Genomic DNA, 16,327 nt, shown 5'->3' with positions numbered 1-16,327 from the left:
AACGTATCTATTTCAGTAGCTTAATTTATTTTCATGATTCACTGATAATGACTGTCATGCAGGTTGTACATCAGAATTAACCTTCATTTCACTGAGGTATATTACGATGACAGTCCACGACACGTTTCACCTACACAAAGGGCATTTTCTTCCCTTTTATAATCATTCTCAGTGGCTGAAGATTGTTTGATAGCCGATTAATTTTCATAGGAAATCAAGCACAGACTCCCAAAGCAGAACCATCATGCATTCTTTGCTAAGTGACTTTTGTGGTAATTATGTATTTTTTTAATTGCATTTCACAAACTTCCAGTTCACCATTTCCGCCTGTGATTTCTTTCCGTAACTTCATCCCCACAAAGTACAGCATATTAATCAGTGTTACCAAGAGAGTAAAGTGCTAATTTCTCAACAAACCATTAAGTGACAGATATAAATTCAGCCATTTGCTATGGTTTCAGTCAAATGATTTCATTGGGGAACTGGTATCATATTGAGGCAGAGCCTAACCTAGCTCTGTCCTGTTTTCTACCAGATGGACTCATCAAGCTCTCTTTATTTTTTCACCCAGTGTTTGCAACTCATTTGCCAAGACTATCCCTAGCAACATGTTTTGGGGGAATACAAAAGCCACTTTTGATTGGCAACAGATACAGACTTCATTATTCTTCCCTGTGGGGGATGTGACGATAGACAAAGTCAATTTTTAGCTCATTACTCATTACTGCTTGAATTTGAGTTTTATATTACTGGTGAGTTTATATGTGCTGTAACGTACGTTCTAACATGCTTAATGTCAATCACTAATCTGCAGCATTGAGCTCATGTCAAAATATGATACATTTGAATGCTCAATAATTCAAGACATTTCAAATTTGCAATCAAACAGGATTAGAATCTATAATTAAAACAATTTGAAAAGCTCTTTTGACAAAAAAGGAAATTCTTTGCAACCATATCTGTAAAATATTCTAGTTCATAGTTTAAAAAATCATTCTTCTTTATCTTGAATTGACTCAAACGAAAAAAATCAACTTCTTTCTGTTACTCTTTCTCTCTTTTCCCCCTAATGTTATATATTCTTGAGATAGTTCTTCCATAGAAAAATGCTTTGTATTAATCTGTGAGTAAAAGCTATTAATGTATCATATACTGAATACAGTCTCTCAACAATCAACTAATAATTCATGGTAATGATATCAAAATCATTGTCCTTTAGCATTATCATCATGCATCAAGGGCATGGAGGGCATTGACAGTTGACATCTGAACTGATCCAATGTTGTCATAAAAAATGCCCAAAAACCAAATAAAACATTGACATAAAATTGAAGCCATATATATTATAAACCATAATTATGAAATGAATTCAGTACTCTGATTTAATCAAGGATGTCATATGATGGATTTTAACCTTCCAAGCTTCACTCATGGTGACTGATATCTGAATCCATCGATTGGATGACTGTTTTATAATCACTTGCAGGTATCTACTATTGTGAATATACTCTAAATATACATTGTATTATTATTTATGGGTATTGAATATTTTAGAAAATTAGGATTCGATTTGTATAAATTTGCCCCTATACCACTGGCCACATTAGGGCAATCCAGAAGGTGTATTTAATAATATGCAAATGATAAATTGGCAACTGTTATAAGAAAATGCATATGCATAGCAAAAGGCTTAATTTATCTTCTGAACCCATGTCATAACATCATTTTAAAAGTATTGCACAGATTTAAACAAAACTGTATTGCCATCACTTTCAGAATGTTTGCTAAGTACTGAAAATAGAAATGGTTAGAACTTTTAAAATCAATTTTTAACATCATTTTAAAGGTGTTGCATAAATTTAAACAAAACTGTAATGGCATCAATTTCAGAATGTTTGCTAAGTAATAAAATAAGAAATTGTAAGAATTTTTAAAATTGATTTTTTCAAAATAAGAAGCAATTGCTCTAGCTTATAAAATGATTGAAACATATTTCCATGACAATTATGAATTGGAAAGACAAGAAATAGAAGTTGAAGAGCACAGCTTGAAGATTTTGACATGATGCCAAAGGCCACAACAGCAATGTTAAAGGAGTCTACATTTGTCACCTAACCTCCCACTTTGCTGTTTTAAGTTTATCTATGGCTTTCTGTTATATTTCTGCCTATGTACTAGAAAAGGTGTCCAGTTAAAATAGTATTTTTTAACTACTGCATACCTGCTATGTTTATTTGATATGGAGACTTTCTAACATTATTTGAATTAGACAGCTGGTTATGTGGCGCAGGATTTGTAATATTACCAATAAGAGTGCAGTTTACATCTTTAGTGTAGATCACAGTGAGAGTCACTATCAATTGCTTGTTATATGAAAAGACAAAGATATTGTGACTAATTATGAAATTGAGAATAACCACTTAGATGAACTGTAAACAATTCTTATTTAATGTCACAGTTTTTTTGTCTAATCTGCCTTTTTCATTTTTTACTATTACATCAAAATGTCATGATGAGAAAGAAGGCACTACACAAGGTAAGTACTAAATGTTGCAACCTGTTTTTCCTTTAACTGTTTCATGCACTCAGTATCATGGCCTTTTAATTGCAAATTAATACCTATTATTAACACATTAAATGATGTTAGGAGAACATTCGGAGCACTCTCATCATCCACCACAGCTGACAGTTAAATGCCGCAGCAATTTCAGCAATTCATTTACTTAATAGTGACCTATGCAAATGTGGATCCATGTCATTTGAAAAACTGACTGCCATAATTAAGTAAAAATTGCAGAATTGAACAGTACGAGATACAATTAGAAAAAATACATAGTGATGGTATTACACTAGCTAATTTTAACAGTTTGGAACAATAAAACAGGTTCCATTTATAACATTTCTAATTGGTGAAATATAGGTTCCTAATATGGTACTGTATTTCATTTATTAAATATTCACCTTATTGTGGAAAAGGACTGAGGCTATTATATTTTTCTATTTGTTCTCCATGCCATTTTGTGCAAGTGCTGCTCTGCTATGTCCCTAGTAATTATATATTTCCTTCAATCCGTTCAATAATTATGCTGCTCTGCTGAGTGTTTCCTCATATTAATATCCTATGCATACATTGTTCGCTATTACAAAATGCTTATAAACATACTCAAATAAAACTAGTTTTGACAGTATTTAATTTTTTAAAATTCGAATTTTTACCATTTTGGTTTGAATGCTTAAATACATTTTTACAATTGTAAAGATTACTGCATACACACTGCTATTACCAGGAACTGTTTAAATACCAAGGTGTCAGATGATATAATCCCTTCTACATAGAAGGATTTAATTTATTCGCCTTTCATATATAATATATGCATTGTAGGAATGTAATATACAGTGACAACCTAATCATATGTTTGCTACTTAATCTGTTTTTAATATACAAGAAGATGGTTGTGATTCTTCTTTAAACTTTTATACAGTATATTGCAGTACATTTTTCTCACTGATTGATTGCTTTTATTAACACTGATTTTATTTGTGCTATTAATTTCCCTTTTTAGCACATGTATAAATGGGCACCTTTGGTGAAGCTTAGGTTGCTGTATTATGAGTCGTCAGCACACCTGCCCAAATAAGATGCTTAACAGCGCTGAAGAAAGAAAATGACATTTTATTTTACCCTTAGCATGAAGCCAGGGGCAAAGTTTGATCTGAAAACTTGCAAATTAACCAAAACTGTCACTCAGGAGTTATGGGCTTCAATGCTGCAAAATACAATCTTTGAAGTCCTCATTTCAGCAAAATTATTAAAAACTTTATATCTAATTAGAATTATTACTGCATTCACATTTTTCAAAACCTCTATATCCTCAGGGCCAATTGGGATGAGTGAATTCACACCCTCCTCTCCTCAGCACACTGAACTGCTCCTACAGCAATATCAGATCATTACCATCTCCCCAGCTGAGAAGAAGCAGCCATTATCATGCAGGATTATTAATCTTCTTGTCTTATCAACTTGCAAATCACAAGCCATTGAGCCTTATGGCATGGTTCTGGGTCCATAGTTATTCATTTTGCAGGTCTACCTAGCCTTTGAGTCTCCTTAATCACCTGAAGATTGTCAGCCTCTTACCTTATCTTGCCCCTGTGGTTCCCCCCCAAGCTTGTGTGAAAAGTCCATGATGCTCTCTCAAAAAGGCCTCTTTATTTTTAAAAAGAAGGAGACAGGAAGGAGGATAAATTTCATTAATGGATAAGAATTAACATCTCACAGCCAAGAGCTGACCCTACCTCCTGACATGTATGTCTAACTCATTCTTGTCACTTTTTTCTCCATTAGCATGCTGAACGAGACAGTAAAATAAATTTACAGAGACAGTGAAATGAATCTAAGTTGAAAGACATTCAGATATTTCCCCTAAAAAGCCACTGCTAACTTTGTAATTTTTTTTTTGAACATCAATTTGCTTTATGAAGCAGAAAAAGAAAAATGCTGGAAGTTGAATAAGATTTTGATCAATATGTGGCTGCATTTATTTTGACCGCACTTCTATATTTTATGACTTCTGTCTAGTTCCACGGTTGTTTATTCTGGTGTAAATAATTATATTTAATGGAATTGTTGCATAGATTTGGGTAAAATTCAGAATGTGTTTATTGACAACAAAGAGGATGCGTGCCAATTAACAGCAAATAGGCTTTTCCAATCATTCCAATGTACTTACTAGATTGAAGGTAGCAGTTTATTATCACAATTAATGTATCTGAGATAGCCTATTAATCTTAATTTTCAAATACAAACATTATATTCTCTCCTAAATTTTCTCTCCCAATTTATGTTAAGTAGACTTATGGGTGACTGTAACTTTCTACTATCCATCTCACCATGAGCTATTCTTCTGAAAGTAGCTTAGATAGTGGCAAGCTAGATATTCACCTATGTCAGCATCATAATCCTACCTTGGCCCAATAGCAAAGACAAAATCAGGGTGAGAGCATTGTCTGATTTGTTTGTTTTTCCCTATTCCTAAGAAGGACTGAGGTTATCCCACCAATACTCCAACTGTAATTCAGTAACTCAATACTGACCAACAGCTGGACTCAGTGTTACAGTGCATATAGTGGATATGCCAACAAGCTATCGACAGATCCTGACACATTACGCTCTCTTATAAAATTGTCCACAAAAAACAAGATGAATTATAATTTCAGTGTTATCATTTGTTTGCTTGTTTCATGTACAAAACTTATATTTCAGTGGCCCCAAGCACTCATGAAGACTGACCAGGAAGATGTTCAGTAGTGTTACATTAATAATCGGAAAAGAATAATCAGATTCTGACTCATATGGAACCATGTACAAAACAGAACTTTTTGTAAGAAATATCTAAACATTTTAATCCACGACATCACCATCTTTGCAATGTAGATTGTCCTTCCAACATTACCACTAGATGGCAACATTTAAATGACAAAGCCCCAGATAACAGTTTGACAACAAAAAAGTGTCCTTAATAGGATTTCAATTATGATGCATCTTACACCTTTTCTTTTAACAAAACAGTTTCATAAATATGAACCGTCCATAGTTATCATTTGAATTCCCAGTCTTAGCAGGTCTGTACCAGATTTTTTAGATATTTAAATTGTAATTCTAAGTACAAAAGGACAGTATATATTCAAAATCCCCTATAGGCAGAATATATATTCAGAAATCACCCCAGACAGAGGAAAATCACATATAAGGCTAACAATGTCCTTTTAACCCATTCTGTTTAAAGCAGCCAGAATTGATTATTGCAAATGCCTAAGAATAAAGAAAGCATCTTCAAGAAGAAAATGGAAGAAAAATAATACACTACGGGAAAGCCAGAATACAAGGCTTTTTCTTTTGTTTGGATTTGCACTGGAGTCTCACAGCTATTTTACAAACTAGTCTAACTTTATTATGAAATGCTTTGCAACATATTCAATGTTATTTGTGCATTTGTGTAGCTTTTATAAATTCATTTCAGGAATAGATAATAACAATTATTTAAGATGAAATTCTCCAAATAGCACTTTGGTGCTTCTCAAGCATTACTAATACATTACTTGGGGTATTACAATGGAACTTTGTAACTTTATAACTTTGTACCAGATAATATTTTAGTGTAAACATTACTGGAATTAAATAATACTGGAATAAAATCCATAGAGAAGGATGTTAAGTTCTATTTAGAATTATGTTTTTTCTTGAAATCAAATTTGTGTACAATAGACAATGTTCAATTTGTGATGTTTATTTGAGTCAACTACACAAAAACATAAGAGGATAAGAACTAGAAACAGGAGTAGCCCTCAGGTTTGCTCCATTATTTAATATAATTATGGCTGGTCTTATCTCTTCCTCAACTCCACTTTTCCACTTGGTCTTCAAAACCCTTCAACTCATTACTAATTAAAAATCTGTCTACCTCCTCTTTAAAGTTACTCAATGTTCCAGCATCCACCATCTCTGGGCTAGTGGATTCCATAGATCTATGACCTTTTGGGAGAAGTACTTTCTCCTCATCTCTGCTTTAAATCTGATACCCCTTACATTAAAACTATGACCATTCATTCTGGGTGCCCCTCAAGGGGAAACATCTGCTCTGCATCTATGTTTGTGAATCCTCTTTGAGGGTGACATGGTGGCTCAGTGGTTAGCACTGCCGCCTCACAGCTCCCACGGACCTGGGTTCAATTCCACTCTCTGGCAACTGTCCGTGTGGAGCTTGCATATTCTTCCTGTATCAACATGAGTTTCCTCCAGGTGCTCCAGTTTCCTCCCACAGTCCAGAGATGTGCAGGTTAGGTGGATTGGCCATGCTAAATTACCCATAGTGTGCAGGGATGTGTTGGTTGGGTGTATTGGCCACTGGGATTGAAGGAAGGGGATGGAGCCAGTTGGGATGCTCTTGGGAGACTCAGTGTGGACTTGTTGGGCTGAATGGCCTGTTTCCACACTGTAGGGATTCCATTTTTAAAAATCTTGTGTACATCAATTACACCTCCTCTCTTTCATTTAAACTCTGGAGAGTAGAGGTCTAAACTGGTCAATGTCTCTTCATACAACAAGTCCAAACACTGATCCCTCCATCCAAGATTCTTGCATTCCTTCACAGATTATTACTTTTATCCCAATTGCTGAACCATCATAACCAAGCAGCTCTATTATATTTACTAACATTAAGAAGATGAAGATAGAGAAGGACGCAAGAAAGGGATGAACAAGAATTGCACAAACAAAGACACAAAGCTCAGGCAGTTTCAGCTGTGAGTGAGCAAGTGCTTCCAGTCTCATTGAGTAGTCTATTGAGGTAGGGTGTACTGAAGGCATTGCAGCTACCTGTAGATAAGTGAAACACAGTATGTGAGGGATATTTTCATGACTATGGATACCATCACCTACATCTGGCACCATATAAAAACAGAAATGCAGCCAAGTGTCTATCAAGGAAGTGCTATGGCTGTGGTAATGAAGACCCCAAAGGCATTTAGAGTCATAGAGATGTACAGCATGGAAACAGACCCTTCGGTCCAACCTGTCCATGCCGACCAGATATCCCAACCCAATCTAGTTCCATCTGCAGCACCCAGCCCATATCCCTCCAAACCCTTCCTATTCATATACCCATCCAAATGCCTCTTAAATGTTGCAATTGTACCAGCCTCCACTACTTCCTCTGGCAGCTCATTCTGTACATGTACCACCATATGTGTGAAAGAGTTGCCCCTTGGGTCTCTTTTATATCTTTCCCCTCTCATCCTAAACCTATGCCCTCTAGTTCTGGACTCCACGACCCTAGGGAAAATACTTTATCTAGCTATCCTATCCGTGCCCCTCATAATTTTGTAAACCTCTATAAGGTCACCCCTCAGGCTCTGACACTCCAGGGAAAACAGCCCCAGCCTGTTCAGCCTCTCCCTATAGCTCAAATTCTTCAACCCTGGCAATATTCTTGTAAATCTTTTCTGAACCCTTTCAAGTTTTACAACATCTTTCCCACAGGAAAGAGACCAGAATTGCACACAATATTCCAACATGGCCGAGCCAATGTCCTATACAGCCGCAACATGACCTCCCAACTCCTGTACTCAATACTCTGATCAATAAAGGAGAGCATATCAAACGCCTTCTTCACTATCCTATCAACCTGCGACTCCACTTTCAAGGAGCTATGAACCTGCACTCCAAGGTCTCTTTGTTCAGCAACACTCCCTAGGACCTTACCATCAAGTGTATAAGTCCTGCTAAGATTTGCTTTCCCAAAATGCAGCACCTCGCATTTATCTGAATTAAACTCCATCTGCCACCTCTCAGCCCATTGGTCCATCTGGTCCAGATCCTGGTGTAATCTGAGGTAACCCTCTTTGCTGTCCACTACACCTCCAATTTTGGTATCATCTGCAAACTTGCTAACTGTACCTCTTATGCTCACATCCAAATCATTTATGTAAATGACAAAGAGTAACTTGTTTGTCACCGGCTCTGTTCAAATCTCCACTGGGGACTTACATGGCATCTCTCAACTTATAGTCCGCATGTGTATTTGTGAGTTCGCTGATACTCTTTACAGAGAAGCAAGACAGTTTGCCCAATTCACCATGGAACCAGACAGCCAAGGTGTCCGTGGCATCAAATTTGCCTCCATTGCTGTATACAACTAGTCAGGCCTGCCAATGCATTACTTATTTACTCCTTTTTTCTGTTTTCTGTTCTTTTAACCAATATTTGTGTCAGTAGATTAACTCCTACCTCATATACTTTAATATTTCTAATTAGCTTCCAGTGGAGAACTTTATCAAAAGCTTTCTGAAAATCTCAGTATGTGACATTTACTGGTTCTCCTTCATTAACTTTGTTTGTAGCATCTTCAAAAACCCTTCAACAAGTTCTTCAAATATGACTTCCTATTCACAAATCCATGCTGACTATGCCCAAACAGATCATTATCAACTAGATATCTATTTATCCCATCCATTGTAATAGATTCTAATGTTTCCCTACTACTGATTTATGGCTCACAGGTCTGTGGTTGCCTAGTTTCTTTCTCATCTCTCTTTCTTAAGTAATGGGGTGATATTTGCTACCTGCCAACCAGACTTCCTAAATTAATCTAGACACATTTGCAAGCACTTGGCTCATATCCGAGAGTGGGGTGCTGGAAAAGCACAGCAGATCAGGGCATCAGGAATGAAGAGCTCTTGCCCGAAATATTGATTCTCTTGCTCCTCGGATGCTGCCTGACCTCGACTCTGATCTCCAGTATCTGCAATCCTCACTTTCTCCTTGGCTCATATCCTTCTAAACCCTTCCTATTCATATACCCATCCAGATGCCTTTTAAATGTTGTAATTGTACCCACCTCTATCACTTCCTCTGGCAGCTCATTCCATACACACACCACCCTCTGCGTGACAAAGCTGCCCCTTAGGTCCCTTTTAAATCTTTCCCCTTTCACCCTAAACCTATGCACTCTAATTCTGGACTCCCCCACTCCAAGGAAAATACCTTGTTCATTTACCCTATCCATGCCTCTCATGATTTTATAAACCTCTATAATAAATGAATCCATCCAAGGTTTGAATGAGAAAGTGAATGTCCATGCATGTGCCGGGTCCATTGCTTTTCGTCATTGATATAAATGATTGGATGTGAATGTAGGAGGTATAGTTCGTAAGTTTGCAGATGACATCAAAATTGGTAGTGTAGTTGGCAATGGAAAAGGTTATCTGGGACCTTGATCAGGTGGCCAGATGGGCCAAGGAGTGGCAGATGGAGTTTAATTTAGATATATGTGAGCTGTTGCATTTTGGTCGGGCAGTACAGGGCACTTAATATACACTTAATGTTCAGCTCTGGGGAGTGTTGCCAAATAAAGAGACCTAGAAGTGCAGATGCATAGTTCCTTGAAAATGGATTTGCAGATTTCCAGCTTGATGAACATCTGCCTTCATTGGTCAGTGCATTAAGCATAAGAATTCAGACGTCATTTTGTGGCTACAGACATTGGTGAGGCTACTTTTAGAGTACTGTGTACAATTCTCTTCTCCCTGCTATAAGAAAGATGTTTTTAAACTTGAAAGGGTTCAGAAAGGATTTTCAAGGACGCTGCTGGGATTGGAGGGCTTGAACTATAAGGAGAGGCTGAATAGGCTGGGACAGTTTTCCCAGGACCGTCTAAGGGTTGAGGGGTGACCTTATGGAGGTTTATAAATTCATGAGGGGCAAAAATATGGTGAATAGCCAAGATCTTTTTCCCATGGGTAAGGGTGTCCAAAACTAGAGGGTTCAGATTTAGGATGAGAGAGGAATAATTTAAAAGGGATCTGAGAGGCACCTTTTTCACGCTCAGGGTAGTGCACATTAGGAACGAGACACCAGAAGAGGCGGTTGAGGTGGGTACAATTATAACATCGAAGAGGCATCTGGATTTGTACATGAATCGGAAGGATTTAGAGTGACATGAGACAAATCCTGGCAAATGGGACTCGATCAGTTCAGGATATCTGTTCGGCATGGATGAATTATACCCAACGGTCTGTTTCTCTGTTGTCTGACTGTATGACTCTATGATTCTATGACTGTATGTGTGGCAGTTACTGGTTATTTGCTGAACCTGGGTCTCTACAGTAGCTGTCATCATCTATGGAGACACTTGTTTACTGGGCCATGACATCAGGCAGGATCTTGAGTAGACTCCTCTATTCTCTGCTTCACTACACAAGATCTCTGATAGCTTTGTCAAATGTCCTCCAGCTTGCTTATACATCTCCATCAGCTCATTAATGGCAAAATAGGTGCTTGTTTTCCAGCAGAGCTCCAAGTGTCAGAGATCTTAGACAATTCTTCCCCATTTAGCTGCAGGTCTACCCACCAGAATATCATCCTGAAACTATTCTCTATACTGTTGGATGATGGGAAGGAAGACCTTGATAGTATATCCTCTGAGACTCACAACTGTTTCTCCTCAGAGGTGTGGTTCAGTTCAATGAGGTCTCAGGCTCTTCTTTTGGTCTTGGTTTGGCAATGTGATCTGGAGACTGTACAGTTGAGCTGCTGGGACTAGCCACTCGATGCTTTCTCAGATGGCTGTAGATATTAAATCTCCCATTCAAGTGGAATGTGACTATAGTATGTGGGTCATCATGGACCCTACAAATATCCTACATTGCCATGTGTACAGGAAGTGCTCCCAGCTGCAGAAAATTAAGCTGTGTTGTCAGAGCTTGAGAGGCAGCTCGAGACTCAGTGGCTGAATTCACAGGGGAGATGCCGGAGGACTGGAAGACAGTTAATGTGGTTCCAGAAAATTAGTAGAGATAAACCAAAAATAACAAGACTACTGGCTGTCACATCATCAGTGGCAGAGAAACTACTGGAGAAAATTCTGAAGGAGACACTTAATCTCCACTCGGAGAAGCAATGTTTGAACAGAGATGATCAGTTTAGCTTTGTCAAAGGGAGGTTATGTCTAATAAATTTGATTGAATTTATATGAGATGGTACCCAAGTGTGTAGATAAGGTAGTGCAGTTGATATAGTTTATTTAAATTTCAGCTAATCCTTTCACAAGGTCTTATATAGGATATTGATAAAAAGGGTAAAAGCACATGGGATCCAGAACTTGGCAAGTTGGATCCAAAATTGCCTTAGGGACAGGAGACAGAGGTTGGTGGTAAAAGGCTGTTTGTGAGTCTGGAGGCTGGTGTCTAATGGTGTACCAGAGGAATCAGTGCTGGATCTCTTATTGCTTGTGATGGATATAAAAGATATGCAAGAAAATATGGGAGAATGAAAAGTAAGTTTGTAGATGACATGAAGATTGGCCAAGTGATTGACATTGAGGAAGAAGGTTTTAGGTTACAGGACAATGTAACCAGATTGGGCAGATGGGTGGATCAGTGGCAGTTGGAATTTAACCCTGATAAGTGCACTTCTGGAGAAGTAACAAGACAAGGGAGTACTCAATGAATAGCAAAACATTTGGAAGCTCAGAGGAACAGAGGGATGTTGGAGTTTTAGTCCATAGATCCCTGAAGGCAGCAGGACAGGTCAATAGAATAGTTAAGAAGGCGTACAGGGCACTTACTTTGATCAGTTGTGATATAGATAGTGAAAGGAGGTTTTGTTGGAGTTGCAAAAAATTTGGTTAGGCCACAGCTGGAGTGTTGTATGCAGTTCTGATCACCACACTGTCGTGATGCTGTGATTGCTTTGAAAGGGGTGCAGACGTGATTCATCAGAATGTTATCTGGAATGGAGTACTTTGGCAATGAAGAGTGGCTGTATAAACCTGGATTGTTTTCTTCATAGCAGAAAAGGCTGAGAGGGGTCCTGATTGAAGTGTATGAGATTATGAAAGGCACAGAGGATGGAAAGCAGCTGTTCCCATTTAAGTTGAAAGGCAAGAGGTCTACAGGGAATTTGAGGAAGTGCTTTTTCAGCCACTTTGGAAGGATAGTTGAGGTAGGAAACTTCTCAACCTTTAAAAGTACTTGGGAGAACACTTGAAATGTTATTACATTCAAGGCCAAGAGCTGGAAATTGGGAAGAGTGTAGATTTAGAGTAGATTTTTGTCAGTGCAGCCTCTATGGGCCAAAGTGCCTCTTCTGTACAGTGCAATTCTATAACTCTATGATGAGCTTTGTATGTTTAAAATGTCCACTTTTGATTGGAGCTTTATGGGATCGCTGCTGGCCTGCTTCCACTGTACAAGTAGTGCCCCCACCCCCGCCCAGCTATCAGGATCCACAGCAAGCTATCAGACAATTTAGGTCAATTCCCATACCACAGGTGTTTCTTTAGAGTGTGCAGAGGGCAGACATCAATGCTGAAGGTCAACATTGCCTCCAATATGCCACTGCACACTTTGGCCAACTGAGGTAAAGAGTATTTTGTGATTTTGCTTTGATTGCTCACCCCCACAATTGGACACTCCCACCACCATCATTCCATCAGTTCTTGTCTCTCAAACATATAGCTGCCACTCAGGCAAAAGTGATGATTTGCTCAACCCAGCCCTCAAGATAGAATAATGTCTGATAGCCTCTTTACAGCAATTTTCAGCAAATGCTGCTCAATGGCGGACCCACCGTTGGTTTTACAAGTGTGGGCAGGGTTGAGTGCAATCTGTAATCTGAGTATTACAAACAACGTCAAACGTACATGCTGGTCGATTCCATCAGCCAATCGCTGGGACTAGCTACACACTTGGCCTTGCACTGACACTGCCATGGTTCGATTGCATGTTAGACAGAATGTCTTTTTTTAGACTGACAGCAGCATCCTGTTAGTGGAAAATACCACTTGTGTAAGCATTGCACAGTAGCAACATGAAACAGTCTTTAATAATTCTGGCTGCACTAAAAGCTACGTGAGCAATAAATTTAAGATAATGGCCCACATCTTTCAACAGGAAGATAGTTATTGGAGAAACGTAGACGGAGTTATATATCATGACCATGCAAGTGTCCTGATGTAGCTGACTCCATGAGAATTGCTCGGGAACTGAAATTTCTGATGGGCAATTATCCATTGTCGAGAACATTCCAAAAATGCCCCAACTCTGATTTAGAGTTAAAGCCTTCAGTTGGTTCCGACACATTTACTTGAATAGGAAGACACGAACAGTGAGAGGAATTAAAACCTGCTCTTACTCCTAGTTAATAATAAAACAGACCCTCTAGAGCACCACTAACTCACCAACTGCTACCACCCTTTCCTCCTCCAGGGAATCCAATCAGCTTCTAAGCCCTCAATCTTTCCCCAGGACCTGGTGCCCTTCCCTGACCCAACACCCAACAACAATCCTTGCCCAACCTCCCTACCACAGCCCCAGGGCCTAACACCTTGACTCAAACTCTAAAATCCCTGTGACCCAAGCAATCTGGACCTCTCCCAATTCCCACCTCCTGAAACATGATTCCCAGCCCTTACCATACCACTCCCCTAATACTCCCTCACTCCAAATTTCATGACCTTCGACTCCTATCCCAGATTCCCACCCTCAATTCCCATCCCTGACTTGACCTGACCCAACAATCCTTGATTACATCCTGCTCTGAACAGACTTGTTATACAGTTCCCAATGCCCTGATCTGACATCCCCTGACCCATCTGAACTTCCCTAAGTCCTTTCTCACTTACCTACCACTCTATGCCCCCAACACACCAACCTAGCATCTAGACCACCTCCACCAGACTCATCCCAAAGTTCCTAATTCTCCCACAATCCAACAGCATCTGACCTATCTGGAGCCTTAACAATTTAGATGCCACACTAGATGTACCATTTGCAACTTGTCACACACACAGACCCATTAGGAAAATGATTGTGTCCAAGTCTTGCACTTTTTGCAAATTACCCAGAAGCTTGGGCAACATATTACTGTTGCTTTCTGTATGACAACCCTTCAGCCAATCAAAATTCACTTACCAACAGATCAGAATCTTTTCTCCTACAGTATAAATTATTGTGATTATTTGAAATTTGACATTCTTGCATTTGTCCTGATGAGCATAGGATGAAAAACTCTTACAAAATGTATTTCTTTTCAACAATATTCCAAGTTCAGTGCTATCAGGTTGATTCAGTAACTGTTGTAGTGTTGCTTTAGCACAGCAATTTTACATTTATGAGCTTCTGTACACATAAGTGGAAATGTCAGACGCAAAAAAGAAAATTGTGTTGCTAATGTATTTTGAATGCACTGCTGAGAACTTGCATTCAAAAGATTTTGTCATCTTGCTATAAAGTATATATCACATTTATTTGCACACAATGGGACCATTTGAGAAGTCTGCATTCCCACATCAGTGCTGTTTCAGGCTAGGTGGCTACACCAGCAGACTAACAGGTTCCTGTATAGATACGAAGCAAAGTAAACCCAGAGACAAGCAATGGGACAATTCAGAACATGCTCAATAGCCATGAGTAAGAAGTCATTCTGCCCAAATCCAATATCAGCTTCATCCCAGCACATTTTTCAACCAGTCAGCTGATGGAGAATTCTGACAGATCTGTTCAATGAGAAATTTGTTTTGTTCTAGGATTTGTTTAGAGGCTATTTTTGTAAATTGTAGAGAAACTTTCATGTTATCTTCTATATCTACGTTCCTTATTTCTTTGATAAGTTTAATTCTAGTCTAAACCCCAGATCGGGGCACTTAGGGATATCTAATCTAAACAATTGCCTCTTTTCATGGTATTTTATAATATTTGTAGATCCCACAAGTGAGCTTTCATTTCAGGTTGCCTAATGTTTCTTGCTTTTGAAATGTGATCTAAATGAAAGAATTTATGAATTTATCAGCCAAGGTGATTAGCAAATGTCCTTACAAACACAATAAACTAAATAAATGAAAATAAACGTCAATCAAACACTCCAACATTCTGAATTTATAAATTATTGTCATTAGTTACAGCAACATAACTATTCCATAAGTAAATCTACATTTCTAATGGACTGAAATTTCTAACTTAATGAGATAGAAATATAGACCTAGCTTTGATTTTTGAATTGCATCATTTCCATTCCTTTCTCCAACCTTTTATTCTATTCAGGGAGTATTAGAAATAACAACTTGACAATATTAATTCACTTTAAGTAATGTTTCTGTTGATCCTTTACAATTATCTAATGTTGTTTTTCAAATTGACCTGCACATTCTTTTAAACTTTCCAAAGTTTGTTGAGTGCTTGTGTACCAAAGATGCATATTTTGAACCATCCAAGCAAATTAAGATGGAGGTTAATTGCCTAAATACAGTTCCTTTTGCCCAGAAAATAACACAGTACATTATTCCTTAAATGAAGATCAACGTTGATACTCACTGGCCTTTCACTAGTCTTATCTGAATCCACCCCACACTAATAAGAAATGTTGTCTTCTTTGTTGACGAAAAAGTCTTACACAGGCAGTCTCAGTTTCATTTGTAATATTAATTTAGTGAAATAACTACAAAGTATCACTCTAAGCATACACTCCCTCAAATAATTTCCAATTCATTAGCCCCTAATTTTTCTTATTCCATACTTCTACACTGAATGGAGAACAAATTAGAAACTATGTCCTAAGCTAACTTAGTTAACTTATCGGATGGTGCATTGGAGGAATACTTACGACATTCACAAAAATGTTGAATGGGGCCATTAGGACATAAAATGAATTCATGCAAATTGTTAATCAAGTCTTCCATTGTGTTTACAAGATTATAATTACATTCAAATATGAAAAGAAACAAAACTTTAAAAGCAGCATTTATTAACAAATCAAAGTAGTATTAGTAAAAAA

The sequence above is a fragment of the Chiloscyllium plagiosum genome, chromosome 19 (assembly GCF_004010195.1).
Source record: "Chiloscyllium plagiosum isolate BGI_BamShark_2017 chromosome 19, ASM401019v2, whole genome shotgun sequence".
Classification (NCBI taxonomy): domain Eukaryota; kingdom Metazoa; phylum Chordata; class Chondrichthyes; order Orectolobiformes; family Hemiscylliidae; genus Chiloscyllium; species Chiloscyllium plagiosum.
The sequence above is the reverse complement of the archived record's forward strand: the minus strand, read 5'-3'. Positions refer to the sequence as shown.